Here is a 26,379-nt window from a genome sequence, read left to right as displayed (position 1 = left end):
GAGAATCTACTTTCCTGATGCTGTTCGAAATGAGGAAACAGAGAAAAGGAGGCCCTCAGCTTTGAGATTTGTTGTTGGAAATACGGTAATATCCATTGGTTGTTGGAGAGAGGTAGTGTCTATACCTCCACTCATAATTTTTCTGTGAATTGCTTTTCATTGTGAGAAAAACATATAGTCTGATTTCTTTCTTCTGCTTCCACCTAGTCTCCAAACTCCTGCATTCTTTTTTCCACTCTTTCCAATCTAGAGCAAAGGATAGGAAATCACGTTAAAGTTACAGTGAGAGGATTTGCTAAGACACTTATTGTACCTCACCTTGTAGACGGGAGGCTTGCAAGCACTGACTCTGCCAGGTGAAAGGAGTGTTGAGGATCCCAGGATGGTGACCAGATGAATGCTCGTGTCTCATTTCCATTTTCAGGGATGAGGATGAAGACCTCCTTTGATTGGTTAGGTGATTACTCGGTCAGCTTCAGCTTATGAGCAACTCCGAAGGTGGGAGGGTCATTCTCTGCCAGTTGGGAAGCCTCTTCTCATATGATTCGTGGGGCAGACAGCCTATGGTCTGGGGCCAATCTTTGTCTTTCATGGTTCCTATTCAGGTGTTAATTTTGAGCGGAAGACTTCTCACATATATCTTCACATTAAATGGTAGGAGTCTCCTTTCTGAAGGGTTTATTCCAACAACCAATTTCTAGTAGTCTGATCTGGCCCTGATGCTCCAATATTTAGCTCTAGGTGAAGTGAGCTATCACTACACATAGTCCTTCAGACTTCGCCTCCCATCCCATTCATCTCCATCTGATCCACCCTGGACACACTGAATCTGCCATCCTCTTTTGCTCAGGGAGTAAGAAGAGTGTTGACACATGTACGCCCCTATTTCCTTGTGTTCCAGATTTCCCTACCATCCACCTTGCTTTACAAAGGCTTGGTTGACTTGATGGCTTTGTCTATGGAAGGGATGAAAATAGGGAGGTTGGGTATGGCAATCAGAAGAAACTCTAGAAGCCCTCACTCTGCCAGGTAATTCTCGATACCGCCTTAGCTGGCATTGTTGTGGACTAAATGTGTGTGCTCCCAGATTTATATGTTAAAATCCTAACCCCTAAGTGTGATGGTATTAAGAGGTGGGGTCTTTGGGAAGTAGTTAGGTCTTGCGGGTGGAGCCTTATAAGAAGAGTCATGATCTTTCTCTATGCCACATGAAGATAGAGTGAGGGGGCAGTTGTTAACCAGGAAGAGAGCCTTTCCTAAGACCCTGACCACGCTGATCTCTCACTTTAAGTGTCTAGGACTGTGAGTAATGAATGTCTGTGGTTTAAGCCACCAAGTCGGTAGTATTCTGTCATAGCAGCCCTACCTACCTATCCACCTACCTACTCACCTATCCATCTATCCATCCATCTATCTTCTGTCTCTCTCCAAACTAAAATGACAGTCTTCCCACTAAACTCTCCCTGGGTTCCCTCTGCTTTTTCTCCAGCATTACTGATCCTTCTTTATTTTCTCCTGTCCCTTCATCTGCCCCAAGATTCTCAAGGACAAATGTTTTCGTTTCATTCACATTTGATATTATTTTAGCACACATTTCATAGGCTTTTTCTCTGTACTCCTTTGCTCAGACACCCTGCAGTCCAACCTTATGCTTTCAATATTACTGCTACCTCAGTAAAACAGAGCTTCTGGCCACAGAGTCTGGCACTGGAATGCAATGTTTTCACCAACACTGGTGTCCCTGGCACAGTTTCAACATGTGGAGATACATTCCCAAAAAAGGATAGAGAGTAACCTTGGAGGAAGACTTTGAAACTCAGTATAAAATTCAGTAAATTGTTTTCCTTCAAATACAGGGACACAACTTGGATGAACTTTGCAGAAACATAAGGGCAGCCCACACACTGTACTATAAGGTCATAACTATAACTACCTCAGCTCTGTGATCCTTGGGACAGACACCTACTGATCTCCTCACCTCCCTGTAGGCCTGTTCTTTCATCAGGAGTCCAGCCTGATCTGGAGCCATCTTTGATCCCTTCTCCATCTCCCATGAACGCTGGGCCACTGGGTGCTGCCCGTTTGCCTTCATCTGGTCACTCTCGTTGGTTCTGTCTTTCTAAATGTTGCCATACTCTAAAGGTAAGAAATCTAATCTCTCTTGCTACTGTACCTTCAATGTCAGACCAGTCTTCCTATAATTGTTAAAAGGGCATTTGATCCCATTTTAATGATTCTCATTAAAACCCTTTAATGACTTGCCAGTGTAAAAAAGTCATTAAAAACAGAAAATCTTTCCATGTGAAAGATAGAAGGCAGGAGGAGAAGGGGATGACGGAGGATGAGATGGTTGGATGGCATCACCGACTCAATGGACCTGAGTTTGAGCAAGCTCCAGGAGATAATAAAGGACAGGGAGACCTGGCGTGCTGCAGTCCATGGGGTCACAAAGAGTTGGACACGACTGAGCAACTCAACAACAGCAGCAGCAATGTAAAACGAATTCCAAACTCGATCGTGGCATTCACAGCCCCATCCTGACTTCCATAAACCCTGTGCTGCTCTCCTGGTCGATACTTACTCTTTGCCACAGAGAATTGAAAATGCTCTGTCTTTGAACTGCCGGTCCTTCAACCTGGAATGCCCTTTCTTTCTCTTCCCCTTGTAAATGTGATTTAAAAGTCACCTCTTCCCTGAAGATTTTATTGATGATTTTCTCAGTCAGAACCTTCAGATAAACCTTTCTTTGCCTGGCAGCATTTTCTTTTGTACTGTTGCAAAGCATGCATCTCTTTCTTTTCGATATTGGAGGACTTCTGTAGTAACCCAGTAACACAAAAACAGTGTTTTTGTGGGGAAATGTGTTTTGAATTCAGAACTACTGGCTTCAGGATGAACTTTGAGGAGACTGTCTCCTTGTAAGAAGGGGGCTCTTTCCATTACTACTCCATACTCGAATGCCCATGAACATGGTCACCCCCTTCTTCCTTCAGGCAGTTCTAATGTCAAATTATGCTAACTTCATAGAAATACAATTGGAAAACAGCTGGCTGTAAGCAATGATCCTTTTGTGTGAGATATAAAGGAGCCACTAAAAGCTTTTTGCATTTACAATGAGAACTGGAAAGCAGCAGTTCAAAGCGGAATAATGCAAGACGCCTGCAGTTCTCATCTTGACAATTTTGCATAATTATACCGTCTTCTTTCTTAACGACTACAGCGACTGTGGGCCCTTGTAACCACGGCCTTTCCATTTCAACCAGAGACTTGATAAGAAATACCCTCATTTCAGCTGTTTTGTTCAATCCCTTCTGAGCCAGTACCCAGCTTCTCAGTAACTATAGGTATCATTCTTTTATCTTTTTCCTCTGCTGTGGATAATGCTCAGTACATTTCAACGCACAACGTTGGAAGAGGAAAGTAGCGCATTTATCAAGTATGGTCTCAAATTTCAAGTGACTGAAAACTCATTTCAAAATGGTGTAAATTGTAAAGGTAGCTTATTGACTTATATGATGGAAAAGTCCAAAAGTAAGACTGTGTGGCAAAGATTAATTGTCCCCTAAATCCTTTTCCCCCTTCTTTAAGTTTTTTAAATTAAAAAAGTTATTTTTAATTGAAGGACAATTGCTTTACAATATTGTGTTCGTTTCTGCCATACAGCAACATGAATCACGTGTATGTCCCCTCCCTCTAGAATCAGCCATAGGTACATGTATGTCCCCTCCCTCCCGATCCCGCACCTCTAGGTGGTCACAGAGCCCTGGATTGAGTTCCCTGGGTCATAGAGCAAGCTCCCATTGGCAATCTATTTTACATATGGTACTGTATATGTTTGGAGAAGGCAATGGCACCCCACTCCAGTACTCTTGCCTGGAAAATCCTATGGACGGAGGAGCCTGGTGGGCTGCAATCCATGGGGTCGCTAAGAGTCGGACACGACTGAAGCGACTCAGCAGCAGCAGCAGCATGTATGTTTACTCTCTCCATTCATCCCACTGTCTAATTTTTTTTTACTTTGCATTTTTAAAAACAGATGTATGAAGTTTATTTATTTATTTTTGGTCATGTGATGTGGCTTGTGGGATGTTAGTTCCCCAACCAGGGGTTGAACCCATGCCCATAGCAGTGAAAGCATGGTCCTAACCACTGGACTGCCAGGGAACTCCCTCTGCTTCCTTTTTCATCAATAACTCTTTCATCTGCTGCTGCTGCTGCTAAGTCACTTCAGTCGTGTCCAACTCTGTGTGACCCCATAGACAGCAGCCCACCAGGCTTCCCCATCCCTGGGATTCTCCAGGCAAGAACACTGGAGTGGGTTGCCATTTCCTTCTCCAATGCATGAAAGTGAAAAGTGAAAGTGAAGTCACTCAGTCATGTCCAACTCTGTGTGACCCCATGGACTTCAGCCTACCAGGCTCCTCCGTCCATGGGATTTTCCAGTCAAGAGTACTGGAGTAGGGTGCCATTGCCTTCTCCAACTCTTTCATCAATAACTCCTTTTTCATCAATAAACTCTTAATTTTACTAAGGCACCATTTCACCCAGCTAGAAATATTTCTCCCAGCCTCTCTTACAACACAGTATGGTCCACCTAACTAACTTTGGCTATTGGAAGGTGAATGGAAGTGATATATCTCAACTCCATAGCATATCTTTGAAACAGTGGCTCTCAGTGGGGAGCTATTTCATCCTCCAGACATTTTGCAAAATGTCTGGAGGATGAATTTACAACATTTTGCAAAAATGGAGACACTTTAGATTCTCATAATTTGGGGGACGATACAGGCATCCCCCAAGTGGGTGGGTCAAGGTCAGGGATTCTGCTAAACATCCTACAATGTACAGAACAGCTCTTAACAGTAAAGAATCACAACCTCCTAAATATCATTAGGGCTAAAATTGATAAACCCTGCCTTAAAGTAGGGCTTCCCTGGTGGCTCAGATGGTAAAGAATCTGCCTGCAATGTGGGAGGGAAGACCCCCTGGAGCAGGAATAGGCAACCCACTCCAGTAGTTTCTCCTGGAGAATTCCATGGACAGAGGAGCCTGGTGGGCTTTAACATAAGGTTCATACCCTCTACTTTTCTTTTTTTTTTTCTTGCATCTGGAACATGGGTGTGACAGGAGGGCAGTGACCTCGCTTTTACCTTGCAATGTAAAGACAGTAGGCAGTTGGGGGACAGGACAAGATAGGAAGATCTTGGGCCCCTAAGTGACCTCACAGCCCAGATCTGCCCACTAATCTCACCCACCCACCCAACTGTGGACATGAGGGTGATGAGGAGCTTCAAAGAGCAGTCCCATCGTTTAGAGGCCCTGTGTGGTGGGATCCCTTTGGTACAGCAGTTCCATCTGCTCCCTGCTTAATGCTCCTGACTCCAGCAGGATCAGGGTCCCTGGTTCGCTTGTGTCTCTACCGTTTTCTACAGACTCCTCTGAGAGTTCCACGTGGGCCTCCTCGAGGTACCCTAGGCTCTTCTCTTAAGGGTATAAATGACTGTACCAGCTTCAAGTCTCATATCACCACACGATACCATCCGAGGGGAAGAGTCTGCATCAGAATTTCCAGGAAAAGCCCCAAGTTCACTCTGATTGGACAAATACAGATGACCCTATGTTAACCCCTGTGGTGAACATATCACAGTGTGATGAGCTAGGCTAGCTTGGTCCTGAGCATCTGTCTATCCCCAAACCAATCAAGAGGTCCAGGTATCCTACCTTTGGTGTTGGGGGTAGGTGCAACTCTAGTCTAAGCCCAGCGTTAAGTATAGAAGAATATGGTGGTTCCTCAAACAGGAGTTAGAAGGCTCTTACCAAGAATGACGAGAATAGAAATTGGAGGCAACCAACCAACGTTTATCGAGTTTTTCCTAGGGTCTTGAGGATTCCATCTGTGTCTAAACTTGAAAGTGTGCATATGCTTATTTTCAGAGAGATACCCCTTCCCACTTGAGATCAAACTCCTAGGAATGAGCCCATTAAGCACTTGTATAAAGTGGTCCATGACATGAAGCTTATTTTATTTTCCCCTAGAGGAAGGCAGAAAAGTATATGTTTGTGTGTCTTACAATAGACAGATAAATCTAATTATCATTGTATTAAAAAAATAAAGTAGTCCAGCAGTATCAGAGACAGCAGAGTTAAAACATGGCAGATTTAGGATTTAGAGTTTCTCTGCCAACGGCAGCTTTTTCTTGTACGCTGATGGAGTCTTTTATCAGTAAGCCAATCATTAAGCAGTATACAAATAATTAAATAGTAATAGGGTTCACAGAACAGACAATTTCCATTCCCATCACTGGCAGTTACAACACATTTACTTGAGGGAGGTCTTTATAAATAATTTACAAGTACTTAGAGAAGACTACACGGAAGAATTTAGATGGCTTTATAGTTTAAAATGCTCCCTGTAATGGTATAGTAAGGATGCAGCATTAAAAATATATTCTTGGAAAATTTTCCTTCTGAGCCCGCAATTTAAAAATGAATTTACATTAGTTAAGTGCAGTGTTTGCTAGAAGAATACAACATTACATAAGTGACTGCCACAAAGGAAAGCAGCCTCATTTTAGTGAGACATCATAAAATGGCAAAGGCTGGTTTAGTTCGTTAACGGTGGCAGAGTGCTCTGAGGAGACACAAACATAAGTGCAAAATGCTGTTGTTGTGAATTCAGTGGAAAGCATTTCTGGTTGTGAAAGAGGAAGCCTCTGAATTCCAACAATCACTTCTGTTGTTGCCAGAATGGACTGTGTGTGACTGCCAGCTTCTTGACTAAAGGTGTAGGAATGCATGTGCGAGACCTATGGAACAGGACCTAGGGAAGGGAGATTTCCCGGACACGGCGTGCTTACGGGCGTAAGAGAACAGTGTGAGGGTCGGGTCCACCCTTGGTGGGGCAAGGGCTTCACTGTGTTTGCAAAACTCAAATCTTTCCTGTTCAGTGCTGAAGGTAAAATTCTTCATCTATAATTCAACACTCTTCTTCCTGAACTTTGGAAAATCTTTCGGGAAGGGCAAACACATGAGAATAGGAATGGTAGTAATTATGTTCGATTCTTTCTGGATGACTACAGAGAGTTTCATGGAATGACCAAGTATTAACTTTATGAGCCGGTTCAAAAAACAAAAACAGCCAAAGGATTCGGCAAAACAAACAAAATTGCAAACAGCAAATTTGACTTGCCTTTTTTTTTTTGACATTTTGGCTTAGCCTCTTATTTATGCCAGATGAAATATCACTAGTAAGATACTTTTTTTTTTTTTCTCCTTCCTTCCTTTCCTTTCTTTTTACAATTATCAGACATTTCTACTAGATGAAATAACATTGGTAACACTGTTACTGGATAACATTGCTAAGATTTTTAAGCACATGTATTATGATATGACAATAAATGGATGCTACTCCTTAACACATAGAGAAGGTTTCCAGGTAGCTCAGTCGTGTCCAACTCTTTGGGACCCCATGGACTGTAGCCTACCAGGCTCCTCCCTCCATGGATTCTCCAGGCTCAGCCTGAGTTCAAAATACAAACAACGAGAGAACAGAGCTGCTCTTACACGTGCTGTGGCAGCAGGGCTGCGCTCTGTGGCAGGACCACGTGAGGCTCACCCAGTTCTCAGATGGCTCAGTTGGAATGGATTTCACCCTCATTAACTCCCCATTCCTTGCATGCACTTGCTTTAAAATATCTACGTGTCTTCTAGACATTCTGTTGTCCAAACATTAGAAGGTTTATGGATCGAGACTGTCTGGGATAATGGAGGGAGAGACTTGGAAATGTTCCCATGGAGAGTGGAGGAATTTCTCTCCGTGGCCTCACTTTGAACTACTTCCAGAACCTGTCAAGGGCCTGGGTCTATCTCTGAGGGAGTGGAGGCATGGTCCCTATGTTTTCTTCACTGGAAGCTGCCTCACCGCTTCTTTTTCTGCTTGAAAAAGGAAATGCATTCATGATCTCTACAAGGTTTCTTTCTCCTTCCTGCTCCCTCCTGCTTTTAAGTGACATTGTTAGCCTGTGGGCCTGGATGAACAAGGTGGCTTTCTTTCATCTCTTCTAGAGAAAGAGATACTGTTTATAAAGACTCATAATATTGTTGATAACTCATGCTTTCCACCACTGTTTGAAGATTTTACTGTATGAATAACGCATGCCCTAGTTTTAAAAGACACAAAATTTTGAGCACCCTGGTTAGCTCTCGTTATTAAGTTTCTTTGTATGAATGTTGATTTCCTTTATCCTTCCAGAGAGATATTTCATTTTGGTTCATTGATGGCCAAATATGGTTCTGTTTTCTAAAGCTGTGACACTGTTTGAAATAAGCGGGTGCTTTGCACATCAAGAAGATAAGTAGCTTTGCAAGGGAGATCAACTTCTATGTTGGTAATCTGGTTTTCTTACAATATTGTAGGAAGAAAATAAAAATAAACTATGACTTCAATATTATATTGCATATACGAAAATGACATGGAGTAATATAATTCTGTGGTGATTTTTACTGCTTTTTATGAAGCATTTGTGATTAAAGTCAATCACTGCATCTCAGTATTTCAGATCTCAGTAAAAACTCATTATAATGTTATTGTACACACTGAGTTCTTTGGAATTGACATCATCTAGGATACTTCATCCCTAATCGTGGAAAAATTAGAGTTGGGGCCTTTGAGTTAGTCAGATTCTTAATACAGAAAGTTTGGTTTCTGTGGGTTGGTTTAATTCTTTTCAAGATTCCAGAGCCATACACTAAATGGCCACAGAGATGGCCCAGAGGTATAAATGTTAGGGTGACTATTTTCCCCACATTTTCCATTTTCTTGAATCACAGATATTCTGTAGGCTGACATCTTTCACTTTGATGACTTTCGGTTTAACATAAGTGGTTATTTTGTTTTTTTTCTTGACATAATTCCTTAGCTCTGTGGTATCGAATTCATTCACTTATTCATTTATCTGTTCATTTATTCACTCGGCTGCTCAGTTTCTCACTTACTGAGCCCACTAGTGTACCAGGCACTCATCTTTTAGCCAGTGTCCTGTTCAATCCTGTACTCTCCTGCCTGGCACGGAGCCTGGCACATGGTAAGAATCCAGTAACATTTGCTAAATGATTGCATCAGTCAGTGAGGTATAAACACCTGTTGAGCAACTCTCAGGGAACAGGGTGTGCGCATACAGAAAACTATAGAACCCAGTTAGTCCTTCAAAGAGCTCACAGTTAGTTAGAAAGGGAAGGCAGAAATTCCTGAAGAGTTTAAATCAACTCATAGCTTCTATAGTAGGAGAGATAGTGTAAGACGGTATATGTTTTCGTGCTAAATGATTCGTATGGCGATGACTGTGAGAGGAGTTCAGAGCAGATGGACATCCTTCACTTGGTTGAAAACGCTTGGTTTGAATTCAAAGCTCTACACTCAGGGCATCCAAACAAGTGTCATAAAGAGAGAAGCCACCTTTAGTCCTAAAAATCAGCAGCTCTTATGTCCTCTTTTCCTTCCGCCTCCGCATATAGATGTACAATTTCACAAAACGCCAATACAGTGGTATTTGGATGGTGTTTATGCTCGTGTAGAGAAGCAAAAAGGCACTGGATGGATTGTCTTTCTTTGAACTTATTTTTTTTTCCTTGGCCTTTTCTAGTCTTTCTGAGCACAGTGGAATTTCATGGTTACCCTAATGTGATTTTCATAAACAGGCAATCCGTACATCTTAAGATGGTTTAAATGAAATGGAATTTTGTATGATATGCAGAATTCTACAAATAGCAGGATGCATATATACCTGCTTGTAACGTTTGCAGGGTTGAGGTTAAAACTACAAACGCAAGTGCATGTACCGCGTGTCTAAAGTGTTACATGTTGTGAAGTGAAGTGAAAGTGTTAGTCGCTTAGTTGTGTCTGATTCTTTGTGATGCCATAGGCTGTAGTCCGCCAGGCTCCTCTCTCCATGGGATTCTCCAGGCAAGAATACTGGAGTGGGTTGCCACTCCCTTCTCGAGGGGATCTTCCCGACCCAGGGATTGAACCAGGGTCTCCTGCTTTGCAGGTAGATTCGTTACCATCTGAGTCAGCAGGGAAGCCCAAGTGTTGTAAACTAAGATGCAAACTGTTAAAATATGTAGTTTCTATTCTCATATATTGACAAATAAATGTCGATAATAACCAGGCAATCCAGCTTTAAATCAAGAATTCTGAACCCTGGGGCTCAGCAGTGGAAACAGCCTTCTTTTCCCCCCACTAAACTCCCATGGACACCCTAAGAAGTTTCATATATACTTATGAGGACACCCCAGCCTGCATGTCCCGGTGTCATTCAGCAGCCCCCGAAGGCTGCTCCTCAGCCATGGGGTGTGTACCTGCCTTCAGGTGGCACCCAGAGCCTGGTCCACAGCGGAGTGCTGGCTGCACCCTGAGGGGCACATGTTCTGTTGGTCTTGAGGACCTTTTGGGGCTGCGCTGGTTCTCTGCTGCTATACGTGCTCTCCCTGGCTTCTGTGGGCAGGGGCTCCGCTCTGTCGTGCTTAGTGGGCTTCTCGCTGTGGAGCACAGGCTCTGGGCACAGGGGCTCAGTAGTTGTGGCTCATGGGCTTAGCTGCCCCGTGGTTTGCAGGATCTTCCCAAACCAGGGAATGAACCTGTGTCCCCTGCGTTGGCAGGTGGATTCTTAACCACTGGACCACCAGAGAAGTCCTTAGGGACTCTATTCCCTGGAAGTGTAGGGAGAGGAGGACCAGAGTGGGTCCTCTAAACTCTGGGTTCCAGGATAAGGTTCCTTCTTGCCCACATCTAAGGTCTGTGTTGCATATTCTTTCCAATTCTTAAAAAGCTCTTAGGCACTATACTATTCACTCTTTATATTTTACATAAAAAGCTCATTTATTCTCTGTGACCATCCTGAGAGATGTTTCATCGCCTCCATTTTACAGCCAAGGAACCTGAAACTAAGTGATGGGACCATGGTCAGACACTTAATATTAGTGATCATAGAAACCCTGATATTAGTGATCATAGAAACCCTGTGGCTTTAAACATTCATCCTAATCTAGCATTCATAAACTCCATCAGTTTTAGACTCCATACATTGTATAAGGAAGGACGATTAAAACACGACCTAACTCCTTATATGGTTTTCAATCCAGTATTATAGTGTAACTTACATGTTCACATGTCTTAACTAGACTAACAGGCCCTGAATGATCTGGCTAATCTCTACCCCTCCATTTTCATGTCTCAGGATACCACCCCCCACACCTGCTGTTCCAGCCACACGGCCCTTTCTGCATCTTGAATACGCTGTGTTTCATGCACTTTTGGGACCGCATGCCTCCTCTTCATGCCCCTACCCTATATCTCTGTAAGCTCAGCTCTATATCATGTCTTCACAGGAACTCTTTGACTCTCCATTTCAAAGCATTCAAAGCATTCTCCTTTTATAATCTTCATCAAGGATGACTATCATCCATGAAAATGATGGCAAATGAGACTCGGTGAAAACAGTCGATTTATCCAACAGCCTTTCCCCTGAGTTTCTCATCAGAAATACTCTCCCAGGTGCTGCTCCAGACTGGATAGAATTTGACAGCTGAAATACCTGTAGTGAGCTAATCTCACAATTTGCCTTGGATCACCGGCATTCTGGGCATGAGCTTTCTTAGAGCAGAGGGTATAAAGTCATGAACTCTTTTTGGAGAAAACTATTCCATATCATTCTTCAGAAGGTTATACCCTGTTTGTAAAGCAAGTTTATCTAGCAAAAGGCGGTGAAATATGGTTTTTCCCTTGGATAACCATCTGTGGTATGGATGAGGTTAGAACATGCTGTTCTCATTCCTCCCAGTTTGGTGTCAGGGTGGGAAGGATGATGAGGGTTAAATGCTAAGAACTGTCATCTCTAGGAGTGAAGATCAGAGAGCGAATATTCTAAAGGAAGTTTGTGATTTGCCTTGAAAGTGCATCCAAGGGAATGCAGAGTGAATTAATTTAGTGGAATTGTCAACCAGAGTGAAAGGTCTGCTCTTGAATCTTGAAAATATTTGGATGCTTTGGATACAAGCTTAGTTTCAAAAGGGTTAATCCTTACCCACCAGCGCAGGGTATGCAGATACTTCCAACAACTCCCAACTTGTTACTTCGTCTGAAGACCATTTTAAAGGGACAGTTAAATATCTTTGTTGAATACATGAATAAGAGGGCAGACGTTATGTTCTAAGATCATTTATGGGCTCTGATTTAAATGGAAAATCTCTCTGTGTTTTTGATACCTCTTTTAGGACATGGCATAAATGAGTCATAGGCCATCTGCCAATGAGTAACATTAATGCTTTTTAGGTAAAACCATTCCTAACAACTGTTAGATGGAGAGAAGTCTTACAAGATCAACTTGAATACATAATGCTAGACTTTAGGAGTTAAAATTTAGCTAAGGAATTATTCATTAAAATATCAGTGTATTTACCTCTTAAAAATATTGAAAGAGAGTTAGATTTAGTCAAATGAAAGAAAATGTTGTCACGTTGGTATTTTCAACGTGGCAGTCAGAACAGTCCAAAGAATTTAGTTAGGTAACTTATATGAATTTAATATTTGCCTTCCATTCAGGGTGATGTGACTTCAGGCTAAGGATGAGTCTATGTACAGAAATTGAAAATAAGGCCTGAATGAGTCAACTGACCTTGACTCAAGATCTTTTCTGAAAACAGACTCACTGCATATTGCTTTAAAAAAGCGAGATTCCTATGTAATCTTGCTGAAGGCCATTGTGAACATGAACAGATGAAAACTGAGTTGGAGTGTAAAAAGGTTTTGGACATTCTTAGAGGGCAAATTACAGGATGAGTGAGGCTTACTGAACATTTGTTATGTGTCCAGTGCTTGGCAAGATGATCTGAAAAGATGGTGAGAAATATGGACACATTGCTATCACCTTGGAGGAAGTTACAATGAATGAGAGTTTTCACCTGAAAACATAAGAACAAATATTAAATTTTGAAATTTAGGTCTACTGGTCCTATCTTTGATAATGCTTGGTTTATGTTATGCTGTTTTTTCCCTGCATCTTTGAAAGGTTTAATATTTATCACTGGAATTTTTAAGGTCCATATTAAAGTAGTATGAAAAATTTATCAAAAAAAGGCATTAATGGACAGGTAGGCAGAGGAACCAGAGATCAAATTGCCAACATCCACTGGATCATGGAAAAAGCAAGAGAGTTCCAGAAAAACATCTATTTCTGCTTTATTGACTATGCCAAAGCCTTTGACTGTGTGGATCACAATAAACTGTGGGAAATTCTGAAAGAGATGGGAATACCAGACCACCTGACCTGCTTCTTGAGAAACCTATATGCAGGTCAGGAAGCAACAGTTAGAACTGGACATGGAACAACAGGCTGGTTCCAAATAGGAAAAGGAGTCCATCAAGGCTGTATACTGTCACCCTGCTTATTTAACTTCTATGCAGAGTACATCATGAGAAACGCTGGGCTGGAAGAAACACAAGCTGGAATCAAGATTGCTGGGAGAAATATCAAGAACCTCATATATGCAGATGACACCACCCTTATGGCAGAAAGTGAAGAGGAACTCAAAAGCCTCTTGATGCAAGTGAAAGTGGAGAGTGAAAAAGTTGGCTTAAAGCTCAACATTCAGAAAACAAAGATCATGGCATCTGGTCCCATCACTTCATGGGAAATAGATGGGGAAATAGTGGAAACAGTGTCAGACTTTATTTTTCTGGGCTCCAAAATCACTGCAGATGGTCACTGCAGCCATGAAATTAAAAGATGCTTACACCTTGGAAGGAAAGTTATGACCAATCTGCTGCTGCTGCTAAGTCGCTTCAGTCGTGTCTGACTCTGTGCGACCCCATAGACGGCAGCCCACCAGGCTCCTCTGTCCCTGGGATTCTCCAGGCAAGAACACTGGAGTGGGTTGCCATTTCCTCCTCCAATGTATGAAAGTGAAAAGTCAAAGTGAAGTCGCTCAGTCGTGTCCGACTCCTAGCGACCCCATGGACTGAAGCCTACCAGGCTCCTCGTCCAAGGGATTTTCCAGGCAAGAGTACTGGAGTGGGGTGCCATTGACCAACCTAGATAGCATATTAAAAAGCAGAGAGATTACTTTGCCAACAATGGTCCGTGTAGTCAAGGCTATGGTTTTTCCAGTGGTCCTGTATGGATGTGAAATTTGGACTGTGAAGAAAGCTGAGCACCGAAGAATTGATGCTTTTGAACTGTGGTGTTGGAGAAGACTCTTGAGAGTCCCTTGGACTGCAGGGAGATCCAACCAGTCCATTCTAAAGGAGATCAGCACTGGGTGTTCTTTGGAAGGAATGATGCTAAAGCTGAAACTCCAGTACTTTGGCTACCTCATGCGAAGAGTTGACTCACTGGAAAAGACTCTGATGCTGGGAGGGGTTGGGGGCAGGAGGAGAAGGGGACGACAGAGGATGAGATGGCTGGATGGCATCACTGACCTGATGGATGTGAGTTTGAGTGAACTCCAGGAGTTGGTGATGGACAGGGAGGCCTGGCATGCTGCGATTCATGGGGTCACAAAAAGTCAGACACGACTGAGCGACTAAACTGAACTGAAGCATTAATGGACAGTGCAATGATTAATGAAAAACATTTAAACTTAAAAAGTCTATAATCACAAACATCAGTTTCATGGAAAAATGGGAAACCAAATAGAGTTTAGCGCGTAGATTTTGTGGCATATTTCTGAGTAAATCAAAACAACAGCTATCAAGTTTATTCGGGAAGTTGATTAATGGTCAATCAACTAGTTTGTAAAAATCAGTCCTTACCAACCAGCTGTCAGCCACACTCCAGCACCCCTAGAAAATCCTCAAAAAACAAAGCCCAGGCAAGAAAAAGAAACTGGGCAAGTGGAAGCTATGATAACACTGCAGAGAAATCAATAGAAGCATGTCCATGCATTTCAAATTGTAGCAAGAGGGGAGATGTCTATATGCTTATTCCTCCTGTTGGGTTTACTTCCTTCTTTGCTCTTAAAGTGCTTAAGGACAACTGTCATTCCACATACACCTTTGCAAATCCTTATTACAGATAAAACCACACCACACACACACCCGCCCACATCATTTCACATCTACAACATTTGTTTGTAAAGGCAGTTTCAGGAAAAGAGCATCATTCCTTTGTAAGGCTCTCTCTATGGTTATTTGTTTTCTGGCAATGCAGAAATTCCCCTAAATAGGTCATCATAATACTGATAATCATCTCCAAGGTAACCAGCTTTCAAGGCAACTGGCTGAGAATTACATTTCTGGTTGGGGGAAATTACATTAGAGGCATGATAGTGACACAAGAAGATGCAATCTAGTGCCATTCAAATTCCATTCTAAGTACAGCATTTATCAAATATTTTCTCCATAGTCTGAATTAAGTGTTTTATTTGGGAGACATTTGTAGGTAATGCACAACCTCTTACTGTATACAATAAAAAGCATAAATGTTTGGTTATTTCTTCATTTAGGTTTGGCAAATAGATAGCTTTAGACACTTTGATTTTCTCATGCTGACCCAGGGCCCATACTTAGTAGAAGTCTAGAGACAGGTTTATTCTGACTTCCTGTCTCTGTCTGCTACGATTTGTGTAGGCCTTTGATATACTAAGAGGAGAGATTGGATTCTTATGGCATTGTGCAAGAAAAATCTTGAGCATAAGCTATGAAATTGAAGAACTCTTCTGACAAATGTGTTTCCTAGATATGAAGGAATCCATTTTTTAGTGTCCAGGGTAAGACTAACTCAAGTTCAAGTCCTTGAATGTTTTACAGCGAAGAGGAGCTGACGCACCACCCAAGCAAACCACTTCAGCTCGATGTTGTTTTTATCTGAGCCTTAACATACTTGGATGATTATGAGGAAGGAGCTATTCATGGCAATCTTATATTTGCAGATCACAGGTAGAGTATTTAATTAGAGTAAAAAAGAAAAAGTTGAGGCCTCCAGCTGAATGCAATAGAGTGAAAACAGAGCATGGACTCATCCCTTCTTTCTCTCACAACTGAAAAAGTGAATGCTGGACGGATTTCTCTGGTGGTCCGGTGGTTAAGAACCTGCCTTGTGGTGCAGGGAACACAGGTTCGACCCCTGGTCGGGGGAACTAATATCCCACACGCTGCAGAGTGGCGGGGCCCATGAGCCACGACTAAGACCCAACACAGCCAAAAACAAATAGTTTTTAAAAAGTGAGTTTCAACTCTAAGAAACACTAGTTTCACCCTCCCCAAAATAAACCAGCTGCCAAATTAGGGCGAGGAGCGCCACCTAATAGTATGGACACGGAAAACAAAGCAAAGTGTGCGTGTACACACGCCTGCAAAATGCAGGCCAAGGAAAGAGATTCTGGAGCAACGCAGGGTAGCTCCTAACCTTGACCTACCTCCCTGCCGCTCTGAAGCTTCACTGGCAAATTTGATGAATCGTAAGCCTTCATTATTGCCCTCAAATCTAGAGAAAGTCGAGCTGAGTTACTATTCTTTTTTTTTCTCCTCTTTTGACTGAGGGGTAGGGGAATGGCTATTAGGCAGAAGTGGGCAAGTTCTTTTGGATAGCACATTATATCAGTCAAGATACTACAACGAATATAAACTCAAGAGAAAGAGAATTTTTCTCTCACTTGTTCCCAGTGCCTGGATTAGAATAATGCCTGGCAGAGAAGATGTAATCAATGTGTCAAATGATTGTGGGGAAAAAAAAAAAAATCCCAGTGTTCCCTTTTAGGGTGGATATGAGTCCTGGTTGTAGAGAGGGGTTCAAACAGTTCAAAACTCCTATCAAATTCCGGAGGAGAGAGGAGAATCCAGGAGTTCTAATTCACACAAATGCCATGCAGCTTTCACAGGGCCTCCCTTTCCCTTCCGTCTACAGGAAAGTGAGTGGTATTCAATAACCAAGTTCTCAAACCACAGCTCAGTGGGGAAATAAATCAGAGTCCATGGAAACGGAGTCAAGGAGAAGTCATGTACTCTAGATCAGAACAAAGAGAAGCTCTGGATAGAACAAGATGGGGGGGACAAAACCGCAGTAAATATCCAGACGTGCTAAGGCAACGCTCCCAGATAAAAACAAACAAAACTAATCAACCCTTAAGAGAAAGGAACCTGGCGTGCAGAGGAATGATAAAACCCCCACTCTTAAAGAAAACATAATCCAAAGCACAAAACAGAATTCCTCAGAAGGACTTTGTGCTATGAATCAAGTTAATGAGAACATGCACTCAGAAAAATATGAACTCAAAGATGGGATGATAGAGCAACAGGAAAGCTACAGAATTACAAAGGTTGAGGACAAAAACAGTATTATACACAATAAATAAAGATGATATGACAAGGAATGAAATAAACATGGCTGCAAAAAAGATCAGTGACCTGGAAGAAAGGCTTATAAATAAATACAAGGGGAGCAAAAGAATTAGAAGGTAATAGATCGGAGTTCCAAAGCACTTAACATAATTGAGGATCCCTGAAAAAGAGCCTCCAGTAAATGCAACAGGAAAAGAATTTGCAAATATCATACAAGGAAGTATCACTGAAGACAAACCCACAGATTGAAAGTGTATACCACATTCTCGGACATATTGATAACAGAATGTTTAACATTGCAAGCATATTCCTGAACAAATAATTGAAATTCAAGAACACAGACATTCCTCAGGCATTGAAGTGGAAAAAACAAAAGTCACAGACAAGGAAGCAAAAATTAGGCTGCCCTCAACGATCTCCACAATACATTCAACACAGAAGCAATGTGTATGCCAACCAACATGTCAAGACATATTCTATTGTGAAAGAATGTCAGTCAAGGATAACAGGCAATTGGGTCTCATGAATTTCTGGTTTCAGTGATTTGGGATGATGGGGTAGCCAACCTTAGAATATCTATCCTTGCATCTTCCGAAGTGTGTCTTCTGAATTCTAATCCTGTCACGTGTTTCATGAGAAAGGGAGCTGCAGTCAGACCACTGAGAAACGCAGAGCCTTTGTCAGTCTCGCCTTAGAGATTTATAATAAAGTGTGAGAGTGTTAGTTGGTCAGTCATGTCCTACTCTTTGCAACTCCACGGACTGTAGCCCACCAGGCTCCTCTGTCCATGGAATTCTCCAGGCAAGAATACTGGAGTGGGTTGCCATTTCCCTCTCTAGGGGATCTTCCCAACCCAGGGATCCAACTCAGGTTTCCCCACATTGCAGGCAGGTTCTTTACCATCTGAGCCACCAGGCAAACCCAGAGATTTATAATACACATAGCAAATAAATGACTCTAAGAAATTTCTGCATTAGATTTTCCTTTAAAAAAACATTCTGTAACCCAACATTTTTACTGACATAAATTTTACTCCCCAGAACATCTAATAACATCTTGCTGAAAGAGATCCCATTTGGAGAAATTTTGATCTATGATAATGGAGGGGAAAAAGATTTAATAACTCAAAACCGTAGCCAATCCAAAGCAAACCATATTTATTTGCCTACTTTCCCCCTTAAAAACAGTAATACAATTTTATCATTCATTCATTCATTCATTTTAAAGTATTGAAATTTAAAAATCCAGGTACAGGAAGAAAAAAATACTCCCAGCAGAGGGGTGACAGTCAGACCACTTTGAAAGTTCTAATAATAAACTCTCTCCTAAAGCAGCCATTTTCAATCTTTAAGTACAGCTCAATTTCACATCTGCTTTGTGGAAAGGAATGCATCTCTGAAGGCTGCGTTCCCACTATGAACTCTGGACGTGGCAGGACTAGCTCAGTACAAATGAGAGACATTCGAGGAAGTGTACTGAATCCGAGCACTCTTTTTCTTCCTTTGGGAACTAAGAACGATGTAACTAAGAAGGCAAAGGAGTACACATCTTCTATTGGAGAAGAAAGCAAAGCCACTGCTGCTTTGCAATACTTTCCCCTACTTTTCAGTAATTTTCCAATTTACATAAACAGTTTCTGACAGTGTGCAGTGCCTTCTAATTAGGTTATATATGGCTGCTGGAGAATGGTTGGAAGACTTTGCTGTCTACTCACATCCTCTCTTATGCCACTTTGAACTGGAACAAGTATTTATATTCAAGTCTGAGTTGTCTCTATTTCCCTCCCATCCTATTAGGAGAGAGATAGGTGCCGGAATGTGGAGTGAAAGGTGGGAGGAAGCTTTCGGATTTCAGATAGTGTTATATATGTCTGTACTTGTAAGATATCACCAGGGAGCTGATGAAGATAAGAGAGCAGGTTAAGGAGTAACTAACTTAGAGAAGGTCAAAGGATTTCAAGGACTGAAGGAAGGGACCCACTAACTGGAATGCTGCAGAAACAGGAATCATCAGGATATGCTGTCCCCTGCAGGACATTTAGGGAATAACACACCAGTTAAAATTAAAATGTTAAACAAAATCAGTGTTGACAGAATGTGTTCTGGTTGGGGTGTTATTTGGTAATGTCTAGAGCCGTCTATGGGGTCGCACAGAGTCGAACACGACTGAAGTGACTTAGCAGCAGCAGCAGCAGAAAAGTTGAAGAGGTACATTCCCTAAATCCCAGAATCTCACCCTTACGTAAACATCCTAGAGATATTCGTCCATTTTTGTATCAGGAGACGTGTATAGGAGTGCTCCCTGTTGCACTGTTTGTGACAGTAAGAAATTGAAAACAACCCAGATGCTCATTAACAGCAAAGTGTAAATCTTAATAGGAGTATACTCCTACCATGGAATGCTGTACAGCAATTTAAAGGTAGCAAGTTTACATTAATCAATATGAATACATCTGAATAATATAATTTGCATACATTCCTGCATGCTGCTGCTGCTGCTGCTAAGTCGCTTCAGTCATGTCCGACTCTGTGTGACCCCATAGATGGCAGCCCACCAGGCTCCCCCGTTCCTGGGATTCTCCAGGCAAGAACACTGGAGCGGGTTGCCATTTCCTTCTCCAGTGCATGAAAGTGAGAAGTCAAAGTGAAGTCGCTCAGTCGTGTCCGACTCTTTACGACCCCATGGGGTGCCATTGCCATTCCTGCATAAGGATACATAATATGATGTGTGTGTATTAGTCTCTCAGTCCTGTCTGACTCTTTGTGACCCCATGGACTGTAGACCACCAAGCTCCTCTGTGCATGGAGTTCTCCAGGCAACAATACTGGAGCGGGTAGCCATTCCCTTCTCCAGGGGATCTTCCCGACCCAGGGATCCAACCCCGGTCTCCCGCATTGCAGGCAGATTCTTTACCATCTGAGCCACCAGGGAAGCCCATGTAATATGATACCGTTTATATATATATAAAGTTTGAAAACACATGAAATACATAGAGTATGATGTCATTTATATAACTGAAGACATGCAAAAACAAAACTGTATGTGTAATAAAAACATACTCAAGAATAATGAACATAAAACATGAGACTAGGCTGAGAATCACAAACATCAAATTTAAGAAATTTGATTAACAGTTACCTCTGAGGACAGAAAGGGAGCAGAAGGACCAGAAAGGGTGCCCGAGGTGGGGTGACTATATGTGCTAAGCTTGGTTTCTCTTGTGTACTGCGTATGTAAGTATTCATTGTATTATACTTAACATTGTAAGGCCTGAAATATTTCATAAGAACAACCGAGGACCTCTGATCCAGATTTGACTAAGATGTCTGCGGTCCCTGCCGTGAGGGCCCTTTCACATTTGGTAGCATGACAATGGCACCCCACCCAGTACTCTTGCCTGGATAATCCCATGGATGGAGGAGCCTGGTAGACTGTAGTCCATGTGGTCTCTAGGAGTTGGACACGACTGAGAGACTTCACTTTCACTTTTCACTTTCATGCATTGGAGAAGGAAATGGCAACCCACTCCAGTGTTCTTGCCTGGAGAATCCCAGGGGCGGGGGAGGCTGGTGGGCTGCTGTCTATGGGGTCACACAGAGTCGGACGCGACTGAAGTGACTTAGCAGCCGCAGCAGCAGCAACATGACTGCCAACACTGAGCCAGTCTGTGCTTACAAAGGTAACTGAATCCCACCTGAGATGCCCCATGTTACCTTCAGACGCAACCCATGTGACCCCACCTGACTTGCCCGTCAATCAAGTTCCCATCTGACCCCCCCAGATGGCGTGAGCTCATCATCATGACTGAGGGGTTCGTGCAGAGAGGGTTCAGGCAGAGGAGAAGCAAAGCAAGGCAGGCTGTGCAGACTTAGGAAAAAGGGAATGTGATGGATTTGGAACTGCGTGTTCCAAATGACGTCAGTTTCCTTCTTTTGAAGGAAACCTCTCTGAACTTGATGAACACTGAGTGATGTGGGGGGAAATAAAGACATCCTCAGTTGTAGCACCGTGAGCGCCTGCTGCGTGAGGAAGAAGGTAAAACATCCTGGCTAGCTTGTATTTGGCTATAACGGGTAAGACTCAGAGGTCAGTTAGTTGGGTGCTTAAGGTGAGGCTAGGATCCCATTTGGAGGCCCCTGTAGGGCATTTCAAGCATCCAGTGAGGTGACATCCTCTGTCAGTGGCTGTCAACACTGGCTTCACGTTTTAATCACTGGAGAGTTTGAAAAATTTCTGATTCCTTGGGCCCACTCCCAGAGATTCTGAATTGGTTGGTCTGGGCTGGTGCCTTTGGTGTCTGCATTTTATAGCTGTCACTTTCCCACGATTGTACATTCATCCAGCACTGAGGACTGCTGGGCTGCAGTTGTTGTGTCTGTGGTCCTGATAGACCCTTGAGCAACTTTCTGGGCCACTGGTTACCGTGGCTGGGAGGGTCACTGCGGGCCTATCCCAAAGACACGTAACCGAGTAATTACGATAATATGAGACGTGGAAGGTCATACATGTTCTATACTCAGGATGTAAACTGAGGCAGAGGGAGCTCCATGCAGTCCAGCTCTGGAGGGGAGGAGTTTTTGCACAGAGGGAGGGATGACTAATGTTTTTAGAGCCTTGTTGTCAGCATGGGTTTTGAGCAGCCTCAGCATGACCTGAGAACTTGATAAAAATGCAGAACGTCAGGCCCCATCCTGTTTGCTGTAGAACTTTGCTGCAGAAGACCTGCAGCAAATCTTATTTTAACAAGGTCCCCAGGAGATTTATATGGGCACGAAGGCCCGAGAAGCATGACCGTCCTGTGAGAGCACCACCACCCAGAGCTTTACCCTCGTGTGAAAGGGCGTGCGTGGGCTGTCTCAGCTTGGGCAGACGGTGAATGAGGAGCAAGTGCTGGCATCCAGAGAGGCAGGCCTGAGCCTGGTCACGAAGGGGCTTGTGGAGTTTTCTCAGGAATTTGGATTTCATCCTGAAGGTGGTGAGAGGCTAATTAAAGCCAATTAAGGCTTTTCAGCAGGAGAGTGGCACAGTGAGATTTTTGGTTTAGGAAGATACCACTGGCAGGAGTGGGGAGGATGGAAGGAAGGTCAGGGCAGGAGCCCAGGGGCCCAGGTTTGGGAGGCTATTACCATCACAGAGAAGTGGTGAGACCTGAACCCAGGCAGCCCTGGGGGGAAAAGATGGAGGTGGAGACAGGGGTTATCTGAGAGGCCTGAGCAACAGGACTTATCAACGCTGACAACTCCCGTTTCCTTGAAAAGCCTTTTAGAAATATGTTGTGTATCACTGGAAGAAGAAAACCCAATACATAAACAAACCTCAAATCAAAATTTTCAAATACCTGATCTTAAACCAAAGTAAAAGTCAAGAAAACAGGATTAGGAGGAAAACACAAGTATCCATGATGAATCGTGAAAGCAGACACTGCTGCTGCTGCTAAGTCGCTTCAGTCGTGTCTGACCCTGTGCGACCTCATAGACAGCAGCCCACCAGGCTCCCCCCGTCCATCCCTGGGATTCTCTAGGCAAGAACACTGGAGCGGGTTGCCATTTCCTTCTCCAATGCATGAAAGTGAGAAATGAAAGTGAAGTCGCTCAGTCATGTCTGACTCATAGCGACCCCATGGACTGCAGCCCACCAGACTTCTCCATCCATGGGATTTTCCAGGCAAGAGTACTGGAGTGGGGTGCCATTGCCTTCTCCGAGAAGCAGATAAGACCGAATGAAAAGGTCTGTTGTTCCATTTTTCTTGTGCTGCCTCAAATGTATTAAATGGACACTTTTGATGACTGATAATTGATGTACACTTTATGATTTAATTTTAATTTAAAAACGCATTGCTGTTGTACAATTTCACAGGAAACAAAGCACAGAAAATATGTACACACACACACACGCATATATATCTCTCTCTCCAGATTTTTGTTGTATTTTTGTTGTTTATGACTACAAAGTATGGTTTCCTTACTGGCCACAAGAGAGCTGTTCTTTTCACATTTCACTGAAGGTGTAATTGTTTTCTAGAGCATATCATACCTTTTCTACCTCCGTTTATCAGTAGCACATTGGCAAAAGAATTTGTTAGTCCCAAACTTATAAGAGCAGAAATAAATTTCCAATTGTCTGTTACTTGAAATATTAATGAGGCTGATTGTTTTTTATTCATTCTCTTAACAAAAAAAAATTGAATTCAGTCTTTTTACTTCTATTTTTACCTTTTAGTCAATAACACTAATGGTATATGAGAAGGCTTAGTTTATTATTAACTGCATTAAAAAAAAAGATATTTGATAAAACATGAAACTAAATTACCAACGCTATAATTTTTTATACCTTTGAAAATGTGATTATCTGTTATTTTATCACAAAAGCACAAAAACCTCAAATCTACTTAGAAGAGCATTCATAAATATAAGCATCAAATGGTAATGACAATGACTGTATATGTTTCTGAGCAGTATTGGGTTGGCCAAAAAGTTCTTTTTGAGTTTTTCCGTATGATGATATGGGAAAACACAAACAAACTTTCTGGCCAACCCAGTATTTGAACATGAGAGGAAAAAGCAAAGGAGTTGGACTTTTTGCCCTTGCCCTCCGCCTTGCTGCTGCCTCCTCTTTCAGGCAAACATCTACCAAACCCTTTCTTTCAGGAGACCAGAGTGGTCACGGGACCACTTCTTCAATTTCCTGACCTTGCCTCTGCTCTGTTTCTTTCTGTCTGTCTTTCTGACAAGAGCAGCTCAGACTTAACCTTCACAGTTCCTTCCTTCTCATTAGTTTACTTTCTCAGCAGAATATTCCCTAGGTTTGGAATGAAAATCCTTTAATATCTATTTACACTCCAGAAAACTAAAACACAAATGGTCTGTGGTGTCAACGGCCCTACCATTCCAGTGTAGCTGCACTACTTATGCAAACTGCCCGGAGACCTCAAAAGTTCAGAGAAAGCTGAATTTGCATGCGTGGCTGGGATCCTGATTGCAAATAGGCTGAGGCTTGCAGAATGAGTTCTATGGTAGCATAGCTCAGCACTTTCTACAAAGAAATCCTAAAATGTCCAGATTGTCTCTTCCGTTGACTGTTAACGGGAACATCTGGGGAGGGCAGTTTGGCAACATTTATCAGCGTTTCAAATGCACATTCCCTTCCACTCAGGGATTCTGCTTGAAAGTTTTTAGGCTGTAAATTCTCTTGCCTAAGTATCCAAGATAGCTATATATACGTGCTCAGTCGTGTCTGATTCTTCGCAACTCTAGGGACTGTAGCCTTCCCGGCTCCTCTGTCCATGGGATTATCCCAGCAAGAATATTGGAACAGTTTCAGTACTTTGCCATTTCCTCCTCCAGGGAATCTTCCTGACCCAGGGATCGAACCTGCATCTCCTGCACTGGCAGTTGGGTTCTTTACCACTGTACCACCTGGGAAGCCCAAGTATTCAAAGGTACATGTATAAGGAGATTCAAAATAATATTGTTTGTGAAGGCAAAAGCACTACATACAATCTCTATGTATCTACTACCGCTGCTGCTGCTGCTGCTAAGTCGCTTCAGTCGTGTCCCACTCTGTGCGACCCCATAGACGGCAGCCCACCAGGCTCCCCCATCCCTGGGATTCTCCAGGCAAGAACACTGAAGTGGGTTGCCATTTCCTTCTTCAATGCATGAAAGTGAAAAGTGAAAATGAAGTCGCTCAGTCGTGTCCGACTCTTTGCGACCCCATGGACTACAGCTCACCAGGCTCCTCCGTCCATGGGATTTTCCAGGCAAGAGTACTGGAGTGGGGTGACCTCACCTTCTCCGGTATCTACTACTAGAGAATGATTTAAAAGTTACTGTCCATTCAGACACTAAAATGGTAGGCGATTGCTCTGTGCTCATGCGGAGACGCCTCAGTGGTAAAGCCAAGGAATGTCTTGGTGGGGCTTCACTGTTCCCTACTTCACAGCACTCCCCTTTCTTAGATATGGGCACTTGACGTTCCATTTTATCTAAAGTGGATTACAACAGAGCTTCCAGACCTTCTGTCAGCCAGATCGCCTATGTCAAGCTCCTTCTAAATCTACATTATAGAGATATAACTATAAACATAATTACAGTTTAAAAAGTAAAAAATGATTGATGATATTTATACATAATATAGAATCTATGCATATACGCACATGGAAAATTTCTGGAAGGATTTACCTGAAACAGTGGTTATCTCTGGTTAGAAGGGTTGGCTATGGGGTTGCAGAGGGACTTTACACTTCTGGTCTGTTTTTACTGCTTTTTCATGAACACATTACTTTTATAAATTAAAAAATGAATTTAAATAAACAATTCTATATACACAAGTACATAAAAAGAAAAACTGGGAAAGGCCATGGGAAAAGGGCAGTTATCTAAGTCCTGTGTGAGCAGACACCCTAACCAGATGCCACAGATAAAACAGTCCCTGTGTCTCCTGTGGTGGTCGAGACATCAGAGGTGTGTCCGTATTGCCCATCACTGTATCCCTACCGAAGACATGGTTCCCCTACAGTCCAACTGCCACTTGATTCTTTAGGACCCTGAAGGTTTTGCCTTAAGGCTGGCAGGGGTAGCGAACATCACTTCTTCCGAGAAATCTGTGATTCCTGTGGCCATCACTGGCTCCTGTCTTCTTTTTACTCCTATTACAAAAAATTCATTGCTTTAGGGTTGGTGCCTACCTCCCCTTTATTTATACTGACAGCATTCCTTTTCTTTCTAGGCCATTGATGGTAGGAAGAGGTCTTCAGTGTAACTACCGCTGCTCCCATCATAGTGTGCCCTGTTGCCCTGCAGACTGACTGATAGCAAATGAAGGTTTTACTTCTGTGCCAGTTTTGCAGGTAGAGCCTCTTGTGTGGCAAAGGGAGAAGATCACACAGCATGTGCCAAATTGCATATAGTGGGACATTCCTGCGCAGTAGATGCAACTGTCCTGGGAGTCTTGATTCAGGACAAAGTCTTGACCTCTTAGCATGAAGTATGTGTTCTCAGCCTGTCAACAAACATGCATGAGCATGCACGCGTGTGTGTGTACACACA

At 42.8% G+C, this 26,379-nt stretch overlaps 1 protein-coding gene across 1 annotated transcript in view; it reads right to left on the bottom strand.

Moving 5' to 3' along the window:
- Positions 1 to 26,379, bottom strand: part of SYT1 (synaptotagmin I) — a 229,162-nt gene that overhangs the window by 17,856 nt on the left and 184,927 nt on the right. The gene's annotated exons all lie outside the window — the stretch shown is intronic.

Source organism: Bison bison, unplaced genomic scaffold (assembly GCF_000754665.1).
Source record: "Bison bison bison isolate TAMUID 2011002044 unplaced genomic scaffold, Bison_UMD1.0 scf7180017864535, whole genome shotgun sequence".
Classification (NCBI taxonomy): Eukaryota; Metazoa; Chordata; class Mammalia; order Artiodactyla; family Bovidae; genus Bison; species Bison bison.
This window is presented reverse-complemented; position numbering and strand designations above follow the sequence as displayed.